Consider the following 14,259-nt stretch of genomic DNA (forward strand, 5'->3'; position numbering starts at 1 on the left):
AATATTTCAGATGCAACTTGAATCCTAAAAAAAAAAAAAAAAGTCATCTCTTTTAGAATCCCTTTTCAGCTAATTCCTTTCAGAGAAGTTATAAATTTCATATAAGTATTTGCAAATCCAAATATATCACCCTATCCAGACATTCAGTACCATTTGGATTTCAGCTAAAACTGCACTGTGAATCTATTCAAAATTCAAGGATAAGCAAAATTTGACTACATAAAACATGACAACTTGCAAAATGTTGCTGTATTTTATAAAAAATAATTCTGTAATCTATTTTCCTCTAACCCTGCCTCCAATAAGGAGTAGGAATAGTGATGCATTCCATGTTCTACTAAAACAGTGAGTCTAATGTTACTCATTTAACAGGTTTAGTTTGTTCAGAAACAAATATTGTAACCTCCAAAATGAATATTTGAATATTGTGCTTATTGGTGTCTAAGCTCAACTTAAAGACAAATAAAATTCACAGCTATTATATGGGTCTGAAAGTAAGAAAAGAATGAAACAACAGTGCATGTGAAATTCTGACAAGGCAAAATCTGGTCCTGAATGCATTTGTAACAGATTATGTTTAAATAGAAAGGCTGTAAATTTTCAATATAGAAATCTATGCAAAGTACAAGCATTATTACATAAAGTTCATTAATAAGCTGCTTTTTATCTTTCCAAATATCTTCTTGTAATAGTGAACATACACTGTTATCTATTAAATTCATCCCAAAACATTGCATTTGTAATGAGCTAAAGTACACTGTGTGACAACTGTTAATGAGAATATAAGCAGTTGATTAATATTTCAGGTACATCATCATCACTAGGTAATAAATCCTGCAAAAATAGTAATAGTTTAGTTTTTCTTCTACATACGTGGTTCTATTATAATGAATCATTTCTATTATCATGCTTTCTAAAATTAAAACATAGGGGACGTTTTCAAAGCAATTATCATCATTTGCCTTCTGGCTGTGCAAACTAATAATGGACATTCTCTCTCTTACAAGCCCACATATCTGCCTTATGACTTAAAAGTAACTCAAGTTGCTACTTGTTATACATACTGCTTGTGCACCCTCCCTCAGAACACAAAATATTGTTTCGACAGCATAAATTCATCCTGACGCATAGCAAAGCATAGCAAGAAAGTTACCATGAAAAGCAGTAGTCTCCCGTACCTGAAATTCTCCAACCACTGGGATTGTATTACTGAACCAAGAGATAAATTATGCAAGTGAGACACAGCTCCCCATGACAGCAAGAAGGCACAGCTGACCATACTACGATGTACTTACCTACGACTAACTCCCGAGTGGTCTGAACATGTGTTAGAAAGGACACACCTTTCCTTTAAGGGGAGCACTTTCTCTCCACCCCCTCTAGATTTCTGTCTCTCCTCCCTTCCCTCTGCCTCTGCCCCTTCCCAGCCGACTGCACACCGTCTTGAGGAAGAAAGGCAAGAGAAGCACCGCGCTCCTGAAAGCAAAATACACAGCACAGGGCAACACAAAACACGGACGAGGGAACAGGAGTAGGTAGTTGCTTTTTTTTATTAACAAATCTTGAAAAATAGAATTACTTTTCTACAGTTGTCCATTCCCGACAATTTAAACTGTCTCTTGCAGAATTCACTAGTTTGCAGTAGAAGACAACAAAGAAAGGGGACCGCGGGATTCATTTGCCCTGTCAGTTCCTGTGTTCCTAATTTTTTAATGCACCATGCCTACTCGAGAAAATAAAGCCTGGGCTTTGTGCACACCTCAGGCTACGGAGCCAGGGAGAAGACAGCTCTTTACTCACAAAACAAACATAAGCATGTGCAAAATTAAGCAAAACAAGATCCACTGAAGTTAGAAGCACTTAAACCAGAAATAATGACTTTCAAAAACCACTGTTAGGAAATGCTACTGAAAAGGCAGGAAGCTATTAGAGTTCCAACCACTGCTGCCAATTTGCACTTATTTATTTAAGTATTTTATATGAAATGGAAGACTAGTAGCAAAGAAAGTCTTCACACCAAACCCAGAATACCACACGAGTTATCTGTTATGGAAATATTCTAGGAAATAAGAGGTAGTGGATTAAACGTGATCAAGCAGAGGGTGAAACTGAACCCCAGCCTCCTTCACACCGAATCCCTCAACCACTAAAACATTACAAAAGCGGGGAGGCAACTAAGTCATCGTTCCTATTTCTCAGATTCTCTTCAGATGTTTCAACACCATGTGTAAGCCTAGCTCTCTATTTTGGTCAAACCTGACTAAATGGAACTGTAACAGGTTTTTTCCATGATGAATACAAATATATTGAACTATTATTCTCAAATCAAAGCTTGGAGGAAATAAAGGAAAGGAGAAAAGGGAAAGAATGTTCTTAATAGCTTCAATTTTAAAAGACATCCACACAAAAATAAGTGAGCCAAGTAGTAGTAATCCACATTAAAAAAAAAAAAAACAAAAACAAAACCACCCACAATATTTTTTATGGGAGAGACAATATATAGATGGATATTTATACACACACACACACACAGGAAGTTCATATTGGTTATATGTCTGTTCTAAACATCCATCATTTACTCCTTGTTTCTCCTGACGTTAGAATGCACCTGAACAACAAATTGACCAGTGCACCTGCATACGCCCAGAAGAGATTCAGTTCTACAGAACAATCACATCATACTGTTTTAACATGAAACACTAAGCTTTCAAACCCCATTAATTTCTCACAGATAAGCATTCTATCCCGTTAATAAAAGACAGAATTATGATTACGAAAAAAGACTTATAAAATATCCAAAAGAAAGCAAACTTTTAGTGCTGCTTTTTAAAATTATCCTCCAATTATCTCAGTAAAAGTTACTATATTTTAATGGTGCTAATTATGTTTACCACTGTCACACTATGAGAAAGTGATTAAAATAACTGCTGATTCTTTCCCATTACAGATCTTTGTATCTGTAAAACATAACATTTTCCCCAATAGGCCTAATAAATATTTGTGATACAGTCTAGAAGAATTATACTTTTGTATTTAAAAATTAGGATTGTTGGAATTTTACCTTAGAAGATCAAATTCTATGAGTTAATGGGTTCTTGACCAATCAGAATTTAAAGTAGTATTTCACATGGACAGACCCTCCATAACAGACAGTTGAGGTGAAGAACAAACAGTCCCAGATTCTTGGGTTTATGAGTGTAAAAAGAGACTCCAAACAAATGCTAGAGATAGCATCACCCAACTACTAAAATCTAGGTAATTCAAACACTTAAAAATATTACAGAAACAAAATATGGCATTATACAACCTGTTAAAAATGTACATTTGAGGCATGCAAATGATCCAAAATAAAACAAGTTATATCTTAAAAAGAAAGCAGTATGTGCAACATTCATAAAATATTTTTAAGTGCTGAGAAGAAATTGCTGTTAGTAAGATGACTCATTTCTTAACTCAAAGTGATATATATGTTAAATATCTATTTGTTAGGACTCAGCCTAAGTACCTATTTAAAAATCACGGACTTTTATTCATATTTCATGTCCAAACAAGAACTTGAGCAAGAAAGCACTGAAACTGTAATAAATTGCTGGGTTTCATATTTTTACAAGTCCACAATGTTATAGCAAGTCTGCCTTTTAAATGGCAAAATTAAAATACACATTAAGCACATTTTCTTACTGGTGTCCTGCAAGTATTCTACACTGATTTGACTAAGCCTTAAAAATACAGGTGTATCCTGAAATATACTTACAATTCTGTCTCATAGCTACTTACACTCCAACCCAATTTCTAAAATTACAGCATATTCTGTTAATCAAAGCTGTTTGCTCAGCAACGCATTTCCACGCATCCATAAGAAGCTCCACTCACTCCACGCACCGAAACTTATAGTTCATTTCTAACTGGTTTTGCTGAAAAGTAACTCTTTGATTTATCAAGGATTTGCACATATTGTACAGCATACTATGGAGCTTATTTAGAGCAGACAAAAAGTAACCAATAAATACATTACACAATTATTCAAAGCCCAAATGGCGCTGTGACCTGCAAAAGTACATAGTGCACACGGCAACAGTCAGTTGCACAAAAATGCAACTGTGTCCATACATATGAACAATGAGTCAGTGGAGTTAGCGGGGGGAAGAGCATATCAGTAGTTGCTCCCACACTGGCGAAAGGTAACTGTCACTTCAAAGCAAACACTGTTGGCACTATACAAATAAATAGCTTTTCATGTAATTCCCATTTTCAAGAACAGAAGTATTCACTAGTAGCCATTCTGAACCTGAGCAGAGGAGTCTCAATTTAAGAGTTTAAGTAACTTATTTACCTTACCGTAACGATACTTTCCATCCTGAATAACTCCAAAATTGTTTTATCTACATTGATAGAGAAAGAAAGGTCAATTGGGGTGGGGAGTATTTATTTATTTATTACTACTGTGATCAACTCAAAAAGCCAAAAATCTACACTGGCGGGTGCTTAAAAATTATAGAAACAAAATGACAGAAGTTTCGCTCACAGGGTAGGAACTGGACATTCAAGACCATTCCAAGGTATTACTTTAGGAAAGTCACTTTTGCCACTGCTCTAAAATTTGCATGAAGCTTAGAGTAACTGAACGTTATCTTCATATTAGATTATAAAAATCACCTTTGTTAGCCAGATATATACACATTTTCCTCTACATAAATTTAAGTTACTGGCCTAGATAACTTTCCTAACAGATAGAATATTGTTTCTTGTCCAAGTAGTTTGTAGGAAACCTGTAACAATAGCATCAGATTATTTTAAGAGGTCTACATAAGATAAGATACAGTAAGTCTATACAATATGACAAATCATTGTATCAAGGCATATGTACAAGGTTAAAGGAGAGAGTATCATTTCAAGGAACGAATAAAGAAGAACGGAGATGATGGAAGGCCAGCGGGGGGGGGGGGGGGGGGGGTCCTGTTGCTTGGGGGAAGGGCACAAACACCACTAGTTTCTCAAGCCATAAAATACTTTCAACTTTTGAATTGGATTTTTCTTTATAGGAAATCAGAAGGCCATTTTCAGCAACATTTTAAAATGTACAATCTCATTCAAAAAAATACGTGGGAGAAATAAGAACTAAATGAATCACAAAACTAGGAAGCAATGAATTTGGCAAAGGGTAATAGAAAATGGAGGCCATCTTTACCAGTATTTCCATAAATTTAGCTGTGTGGTTTCAAATTTAAGAACAAACCAGTTCATTTAAAAGAACATTTAAAAGAAACCAGGATTTTTTAACAAAAAAACTCTCTACCAACGGCCTGAAATAAAAAAGTGGGTTTGATGAAATCAATACGATTGTATGCTTTACAGCTTGAGAGGTGACCTTTATATCAGATCTTCCATTTCCCATCTTCTGAATAATTTTGCTTACACCAATTCTCTGCAAGCAGAGTTGAAAAGGGTGCAAGAACTATGAATTACGAAAAAAGCTACTAGGTAGGCACCACAGAAGCTAGTGACCTTATGAAAAATCACCTCCTAGCTCTGCATCTAATAAACGAACGTCTGTTGTACCTCAGTATTTCACAGACAACTAGACATCTCCCCGAAACAATGTGCTACAGAACCTGCGCATGTAAAGGAAATTTGACCTCATCTACAGAAAGGTAAAAACAAACTCAACTCCACAGATTTTTTGTGCTATTGCAGCAGTACCCAAGACATACCGCTGCAGCACATTTTTCAGATGTATAGATAGCAACTGTGCAGTAATATTTTATGAAGGTGTCAACTTACTGCCCCAAAGGTAACTGGTAAGTGCAAGACAGCCATTGTGTCTCCAGACTTTAAAGATAATTGCAAAAACCTATAATGCAGTGTTGACTATCATTATGACACAAATTAACATACAAACACAACTGTTAAAAACCCTACATCTTTATGCAGGTTGCATGTATTTCGCATCACGGACGATGCCCCCAGTCAGTGGTATGAGGAGGTGTTCACTAAATGGCCACACCTTCAGCAACAGCAACTGCTTTGCTGTACTTTGAAAACATGCAGAAAGGCAGGGAGCAGCACTCTCCCCTGCGCCCTGTGACGATTAGGAACTGAACCAATAAAGTTTACGTGATAATAGGGCTTGGGGAGAAATTTTTTTTGTCATAAACTCAGGTGCATAAGCAAGACAAAACAGTTTCCAGCAATGTATCAATTTGAACCCATTAAGGGGCGGGCCCCAAAATTTGACCTAATGATATCTTCATTATTTTTTATTAATCACTTGCTGTTAGCAATTTTCAAGGCAGAATAATACAAAGGAATAAAATGGGAACAAACTGAATCTATTTCATATTCTCTATAATCTACACCCATTTCTTCTATCTGTAAGATTGTCCAATGCCCATAGTGCAGTTTGGTTAGTACCAAATCAAACATTTTCTCAAATAACTATTAGTCTGAACTCATCCGAATGCATCTGTCATGGCAAACCCTTCCATAATACAAGAACAGATTTTCTGCTTGAGAAGAAAGTTTCAAAAGTAAATGATTTCTACTTTTCAAGGCTCTGTAAAACATTTTTTTCAGAAGAGCCACACAGTCTTTTTAAGTAATTCATCTGCTTTTTAAAAAGGTAGAACAGTGGACGCCTAAGTTGCAAAACCCCTTTCAACCTCAGTAAAATTATAATTTAATTACATGCTATGTTAGATCTGCTAAGCCAATACTGCATTTGTCTACTTTTGTGCTCAGACTGTTCTCACAGTCTGAATTCATCCCCCACCATGTTTTTTTCCATAATTATGACAAAGAAAATATACAAACTATAATAAGACTGTCCCAAATATTTGACCAAAACACAAACACAGCTTTAAAAATATCCTCTTCTCATTTAAGGACTACTAATCCCAGATAACAAACCTTCTCTAGAAGGAGTTAAGTAGGAAGTTGCCGTAATTTACATTTTAAAACTGTTATACTCCAATCCCAAGTACAGAATCAGCGCCACATGTACATATGTACATAATATACTCATATACCAGAAAATTCAAGGTGAGACTCTATTTTCATAAGCCAAACACAAGCAGGGCTCATCTGGGTTGAACATTTAAAAATCAAAGACACGTAAGACACCTGATAGAAATTCTCCTGTGCGAGCACCTGAGAAGTCAGAAGACCCCCATGCAATGCACAGCTCATCCAGCCGAGATTTACCAGAATAGCTGGAGCAGCGTAAGCTGTTGAAAGCTTTCAGATTCCTCTCACAGCTTTTAGCAGCCGTAGAAGACATGCAGCTTCCAAAGCTGATAAGCCCTATAATGCTAACTTGCAAACAAACATCTCCTAAGAAACTTAAACAGTAGCTACTCACTCAACAATTATGTAGCCTGTTCAGTTTAACGAACACAGAAAAGCCAGTCTGCATTTTTTTGACATCTGCTTTGGTTTTGGTATGAGTGCCAGCTGCATTATAAGAAAGAAATCCTGACCTTTTTAACGAGAGACAAAAAAAACCCCAAACCACACAGAATAAAAACCTAAGCCAAACTTTTTAATAAATCATTTAGCAAAAGAGAATTTACAACTGGTTATAGTACTGGTAATTACACATCTCAACATACGTGATGTCCAGAGAAGTATGTTTTGCAGTTATTTGAGCGGTGCAACTGATCTGTTTAAAATATTTATATTTAATTGATCGGGGACCCTAATGGCTGCTTACCCTTCAGCAAGTGCAGTGCAACTGCTTCTTCAAACACACTGTTTAAGCTCTCACCAGTCTTTGCACGGAGGTACTGGGACATTTTGTACTTTAGTTGCCAGATCAGATATAAACAAGGCTCACAGTGTCCCTACTATGGTCCTTTATATTTTACAGATTCAGAATGATTGCTGTTTAATAAATTACTGTATTTCCTTGAAATTCAGGCACATCACTGAAATCATTAAATGGAAGTCATCAAAACAGAAATTTTTCTCTTTTTTGCTCAGAGCACCAAGGGCCAGATAGATCACAACTACACCATTTTCACAAACTGCTTATCTGAATCCACGTAGAAGCCATCCTGGAAGGATAAGAGCAGCTAGAAGAGCTTGCGTAACCACCATCAGTGCAAAGCATTTTCTGGAGCTAAATGTAACCTTCAGAACTCTCCTTTCAGACTACTAAAACACACACATACCCAAAGATTCTTCAGAAGATGAAGCAGGAAAATAAAGAAAGAAATTATTTGCCCTTATCCAAATGATAAAATCTCTCAGGTTAAAAAAGTATATACCAATATAAGCATTACTTCATAATTTCATGAATGTTTCATAAAGCACTACTTTATCATGGTAGCACTATGCCACAAATGCCAAAATCCCAGAATGCTTTCTCCAGAGCCACTTTTCCAACCATTTCTTGTTTACAAGAAATGACCTAAGAAATAGATAATGGGTTAGGGGAGAATATTCTGCCCCAGTGACACATTAATGCAAATTAGTAGGAGGAGAGATTTATTCTTCATTCCTCACCAGTATCTTACATTACGTCAAATTATTTGCTTCAGTGGAAGGTGGAAGCCACTCAGCAGCCTGAAAATTTGAATATTATTGGTCCAGAAGAACCTAAACTATATATACTTAACATGGAATTACAACATTAGCTCTTCTAAGTATGAAACAGTACAAAGAAAAGTCATTCTTCAATTTCAGACTGACTCTAGGAAAATGTACATGTATGAAGATAAGAAACCATTGTGCATCTGTAAAAATCCCACCAATCTCTCCTGCTAGTGATTGCTACTCGCTTTGAGTTTCAGAACAGTGTGTGTAGTAAGGTTTCGGTAAGTGCACTCTGAACAACTGAGTTAATTTTCATTTCACCAGGTGGAATTCAGAAACGCTCAAGATAATAATTTCTTGCTGACATTTGAGATTAACATAAATCCAACCGTTCCATATTAATGACTAAAAATTCAGTATGTTAATAATAATAATAATAGTTTGGTTTGCTCCTATTTATCCCCCTCAGACTAAATTTAATCCATATTTGTATTAGTTGCATGAGCATCTTAGTAAAACTTAGAAATAGAAAAGAAAATGCTGACCAATGTTATTTTAAATTAATTTTTAAAATCTAAAAAAAATCTGTCTCTAGTAGAAAGAGAAAAATTTTAATACTTACAAATATTACAAAAGTACAAGCTAGCAATTCTCAAAAATTCACTTCATTTTTTTTACAGCATTTTCCATTTTTGTTCCATTTGTGAAAATGACTGGTAGAACAGCTTAAGACATCACAAAATTCAAGTGATACCTTTAGCTTATAACATGTACAATGGAAAGTAATACTGAAAAGTAGAAGCATTACCATTACCAAGAACACTGAAGTATAAAACATTTGTAAATATCTTTAAGTTTAACTATAAATTATGAGCATGTGACTGATAGGGAAAGCTTTTGCAAACATCAGTGAACCGTAGTAAAAGTTTTTTGTATTTAATCTTGTGCACAAAAAGGACAAAAATAAGAAAACACAGTGTTGAACAGGAAAATCTATGTCTAAAGATATTCCCGTCTTTGAATCACAAGCTCAACATGAGAAGCAGTTCAAGACAATTCATACAGGCCTGTATCACTTCCATAGAGGCAAACTGACATAAATTCTCTTAAAATGGCCTGAAGGAAGCCTCCTCACAATTCTAAGATGCAATGAGGTGGATTTTTCTTCATTAAAAGAACATTTTAGTACAGAGAAAAAAAGGATTAAAAATGTGCTGAAAAAAATCTGCTATTTTTACTCCATGACAAAAAAAAAAAGCCTGTTATTTTGCAAACTATTGGGTTTGGGTAAAAATAATCTCTGTTAAAACAACACCAAAAAAATCCTAACACAGGACTGGTCATGGGAAGAACTTTTGGTTCTTGTCAGAGGATTCAGAATTTCTTACTTAGGCTCTGGTCCAGTAATTTGCCTGCAATTTAGAAGAAAAACAAAACAAAACTGTTCTCTGTTGCACCCTCAGCAAACTCAGAACATATTCAACACAATAAGCGTAGATGTTAAAACTGAAATGCAGAACTGCAACTAAATCACTCATCACTGATACATGCCAATTTAACAGCGGATTTTTTTCCAACGCTGAACTTGTGCCTACACTGTTTAAAAAACAGACCCCAAATTTTGTCATATTTACCCCTTCTTATTCTATACTACCAGGAAGAAAATAGACAGCAAAGGTGAAACTGTCATTTCCCACCTTGGTATGAAAAAATCATGCTTTTGACCATCTGGAAGTTCTCGCTGAAAAAAATATTGGGTGCTCTTCGGGTATCATATCATACCTGTGTTTTTCAGGAAAATAAAAGTAATCCTTGAAAAAAAAAAATAGTGTGACAAACTATCAAAACCAAAGATTAAATATCAAAGTCACATTATTTCTACCTCTTCTGTCATACACACACGAAGCACAGAAATTTTGGTTGTAGGTTTCAAATAACTATTTACTACCATTTGTTATTTTTCATTATATTGTATTAGGAACTGTAAGGAACACTGCTTTTACAGTCAGCCTTATAAACTACATTCTCCTCTGTGTAAATTACATAAAATCTTGAACTTGACAAATTGTTTCTATTGTAAATTTTAAAACAGCAAAGATGCTCTCTGGAATCGTTGGCAAGAACAGCCTGCAGAGAGTTGTGCCAAAGAGACTGACTTAAAGTTCCTTTGTTCCAGTTTTAAAACTGACTTCTTTTATACTGCTCTCAGCAAATATAAGAATTTCAAAATTACAGTAAAACTCTAGATGTTCCACCGTAACTTCAGAGCCCTTTCTGAGCCCACCCTGACCTGCTCACGACAGAAGACGGAAAACAAGCAGAGGAGGGCAGGCTCCTCTTCTCACACGTAGGGAACGATGGCAGAACAGCCCACCAGCCAGGAACGAAAGTTCCGAGGTGTTCCCCCTGCCTCTCTTGGGGCACTCGGCTTCACACCTCCTGGAGCAGAAGCAGAGGCATCGTGCGCAGCTGCATGTGCTTCGGCGCTTACGGGGGCAGAGTGCTCTGGCAAGCACGGCTCGTTAAATGCTGCAGGGCTCAATGTAAGGAAAACTACAAAATAACGGATGCTGCTACGTATGGATGAAATTGCTGCAAAAGAGATGACTGACACAAAGCTTGAAATTTTTCTACTTCTAGTTCTAATCAGTCACAGAAGTGGTGCAAACTCCTCCAATGCCTCAGTCAACCAGGAAAGTTGTCCTCTTAGGATAAAGGAGTAGATTCAGTATTCCAGATCACTTTGATTCCCAGATTGAGGGGAATGGAGGTTTGTTTGTTTGGGGTTTTTTGCAGACCTGGAACAAGATTCTCCTTAAACAATGAAATAGTTCCAAAAGTATTACTAGTGGCCCATTTAAAATGTCGAAATTTTGAAAGCCAACTACTCCAAAGCTACTCACAGTAGTAAAAATGTTCCTATGGACTTTATGATCTCATCTCTCATCTGAATCATGAATGGGTTACAGCATTCTAACCATACGGTCACTTAGCTATTTGAAATAACATATTAATTCAGACTTCAAAACCAATCTATTCCCTGACAGCTGATGAGAAAGAAGGTCACAATTATTTATTTGACAAATAGGCATCCCAGGAAGTGGTATTTCCCTGTAGTACTCTTGCACTTCCCCATATATCTACCTGTTACTGTTGATCCTTAACTTGGGAGCAGAGGTCTTCAGAGCTTCCTCTTCTCACCACATTGGAGATGATCTGAATTTACTATTCCAGAATTACTATTCCTGAATAATAGCAATGATTTGGATTTGTTTCAGAATAGAAATGCCTGGTTCGTGCTTAGCTCAAAGTTTTTTGAGAATAGCTATTTTCATTTAGGTTCATTCTCTACATTAACTTGAATGATTTTGCATTTACTTTATTCGGTTTTAAATATTTTCATTGTATTTCTCTTTTCTGGTTGATTCTGCCCACCTTCTTGACAAAAATCTGCAAACATGTCAGACGCAATGATCTCACTGCAGAAGTGTCAAGGTCTTGTATGTCCTTGAAGTGTGACAAGCATGATGATTTTTTTGGATCTATTTTCAAATATTGTAGGTACCAGTCCAGTTCTGCCTCTATGTTCTTCAAGCGGTCAGTTGGCTTTTCTCAAACAAAAAGAATGTAACCCACCACACTCTTACTGCAGAAATTAAAATTATTTTGGGTGCTCTGGAAAGAAACGGTGTAAATATATAAGGAGAAAGTTGCACTTGCTGTTAAGAAATAATACTATGACAGAAAAGTGATGAAATGGGAGGTCACTGAAATGGCACAGGGACTGTGTGGTCTGATCACCTGCTTTTCACGCCAAGCAGAAGCAGATCTTCTCACCATCCTCTTCTGCTATGTCATCTTTCCTGCTAACCTGATCCACATCTTCACACACCAAAGCCTCAGCCATGAGGGAGCAGGAGGCTTCTAACAGATGGTAATGGTGTAATCTGCGCTTCCTCTTCAGCTAGTAGCACTTCAAGTGAGTCATGATGAACTGACAGATTTTCAAGACTGAGTGCTACCTGGGGACATGTCCCGCAGGGTCTGGGAAGCCAGCCTCCTGGTATTCAGTTTGACCCTGGGGCTGACCTCATGGGCAAAGGGAGCAGGAGGTGTTGGGAATCAACTATTTAAAGCTCATTACAATATCAATGTCAAGCTCAAAGGAACTGCCAAGTCCACTTAATCCTTCCTGCTGAAAACATACCTTCCAAACTGAAAGCATATTTATCTCAATCTTACTTAAGCAAAGCTGACTCTTTTTTTTTTTTTTTTTTTTTCTCCTTAGAGAAATCTCTGGAGTTATTGCTCAGTTAACTTGAAAACTGTTCAACCCTGCACAGCACCTATTCATTTTACCCTATTTATACACCACTTAATGGTTCCTTTACACCCCACATCAGAACGAATTACCAATAAACATCGCTGTAATCTGTTTACTACATCCTGTTCATCCAGTTTAGATTGTACTAAGCTTCCACAACGGCTTAGACATTCTTTATGTAATAAGGCTGGAACAGCAAGACTTACCATGCCTGAGTGCACACAAACCTCAAACTGGTCTTCTACAATTCACAACCCACATCCCATTAGAGCTTCATTTATATTTCCAATTAAGAAACTGATACTTCAACTCCTATATGTAGGGGACACATATTCCATGTGTTTGCCATCGAGAGCACAGTTCTTATAGGAAGAAACATAAAACATACCTTTTATTTCTATTTTTGCAACTTTAACATAAGTATTGAGTTTCAATCTTTCTTTGAAACAGCCTTACTAACAAGAAAACAAATGCACAATAATGTATCTTGTTTCTGGCTGGAAAAGCCATTCAGTCACTGTTGTTTATTGTTCCAAGGAAATTGTAACAGTAGACACTATAACTTCAAGGAGTTGCGGCCAGTGTTCAAAGAGGTAGATTTACTGAAAGAATAATCAAATAGATTAATACACTTCTCCTTCACACAATATTTTGGTAATTTACAGTGTCTCTATGGGACATACTGATCAGTACAGTATGAAAAACTATCATGATGCCTGCACTCCCCTGCACTGTAATGTGACTGTATCCACTTTTTAATTTAAAAGTGGTTTGGTTTTTTTTCCTGTGAATAATGCTTCTGCACTTCAAATAAGTAGCACACTCTGGCTCCAGAAAGACTTTATTGTGGTCTTTCAATATATAAAGGGTTCTTAAAAGAAAGATGGAGACAGATTTTTTTACCAAGGCCTGTAGTGACAAGACAAGGGGCAGCGGTTTTAAATTGAAAGCCAGTAGGTTTAGATCGGACATAAGGAAGAAAGTTTTTACGGTGAGGATGGTGAGACACTGGAACAAGTTGCACAGAGAAGCTGTGGATGCCCCATCACTGGAAGTGTTCAAAGTCAGGTTGGATGCGGCTTTGAGCAACATGATCTACTGAAAGATGTCCCTGCCTGTGGCTGGGGGGTTGGACTAGATGATCTTTAAGGTTCCCTTCCAACCCAAACCATTCTATGATTCTATCTCCTACATGAACTCTGTGATGAGATTTTCATACTGCTCAAAAAACAAAAAAGCCAAACAAACAAAATTATAAACTAATTTTGGAAAAATCAAAGTGTTAAGTCATGGCTAAAACAAGACTATTTAGAACCCAAAAGAAACAAACGACAAGTGTTAAACCACCTACTCAAATGTGTTATTACACATCCATAGGTGCACAAAAGTAACCGCAGTAAAAA

The 14,259-nt window shown here is 36.5% G+C and overlaps 1 protein-coding gene across 18 annotated transcripts in view; it reads right to left on the reverse strand.

The window, feature by feature from the left end:
- ATP2B2 (ATPase plasma membrane Ca2+ transporting 2) overlaps positions 1–14,259 on the reverse strand; it is a 439,575-nt gene that overhangs the window by 218,244 nt on the left and 207,072 nt on the right. The window contains exon 1 of one of the 18 annotated variants that reach the window (XM_049826146.1): positions 1,296–1,400. The exons of the other annotated variants lie outside the window; for them this stretch is intronic. The gene's annotated coding sequence lies outside the window, so the exon portion shown is untranslated. Of the gene's footprint in view, positions 1–1,295; positions 1,401–14,259 lie in introns of those variants that run through there. 18 annotated transcript variants of the gene reach the window in all.

This window comes from Accipiter gentilis, chromosome 23, assembly GCF_929443795.1.
Source record: "Accipiter gentilis chromosome 23, bAccGen1.1, whole genome shotgun sequence".
Lineage (NCBI taxonomy): Eukaryota > Metazoa > Chordata > Aves > Accipitriformes > Accipitridae > Astur > Astur gentilis.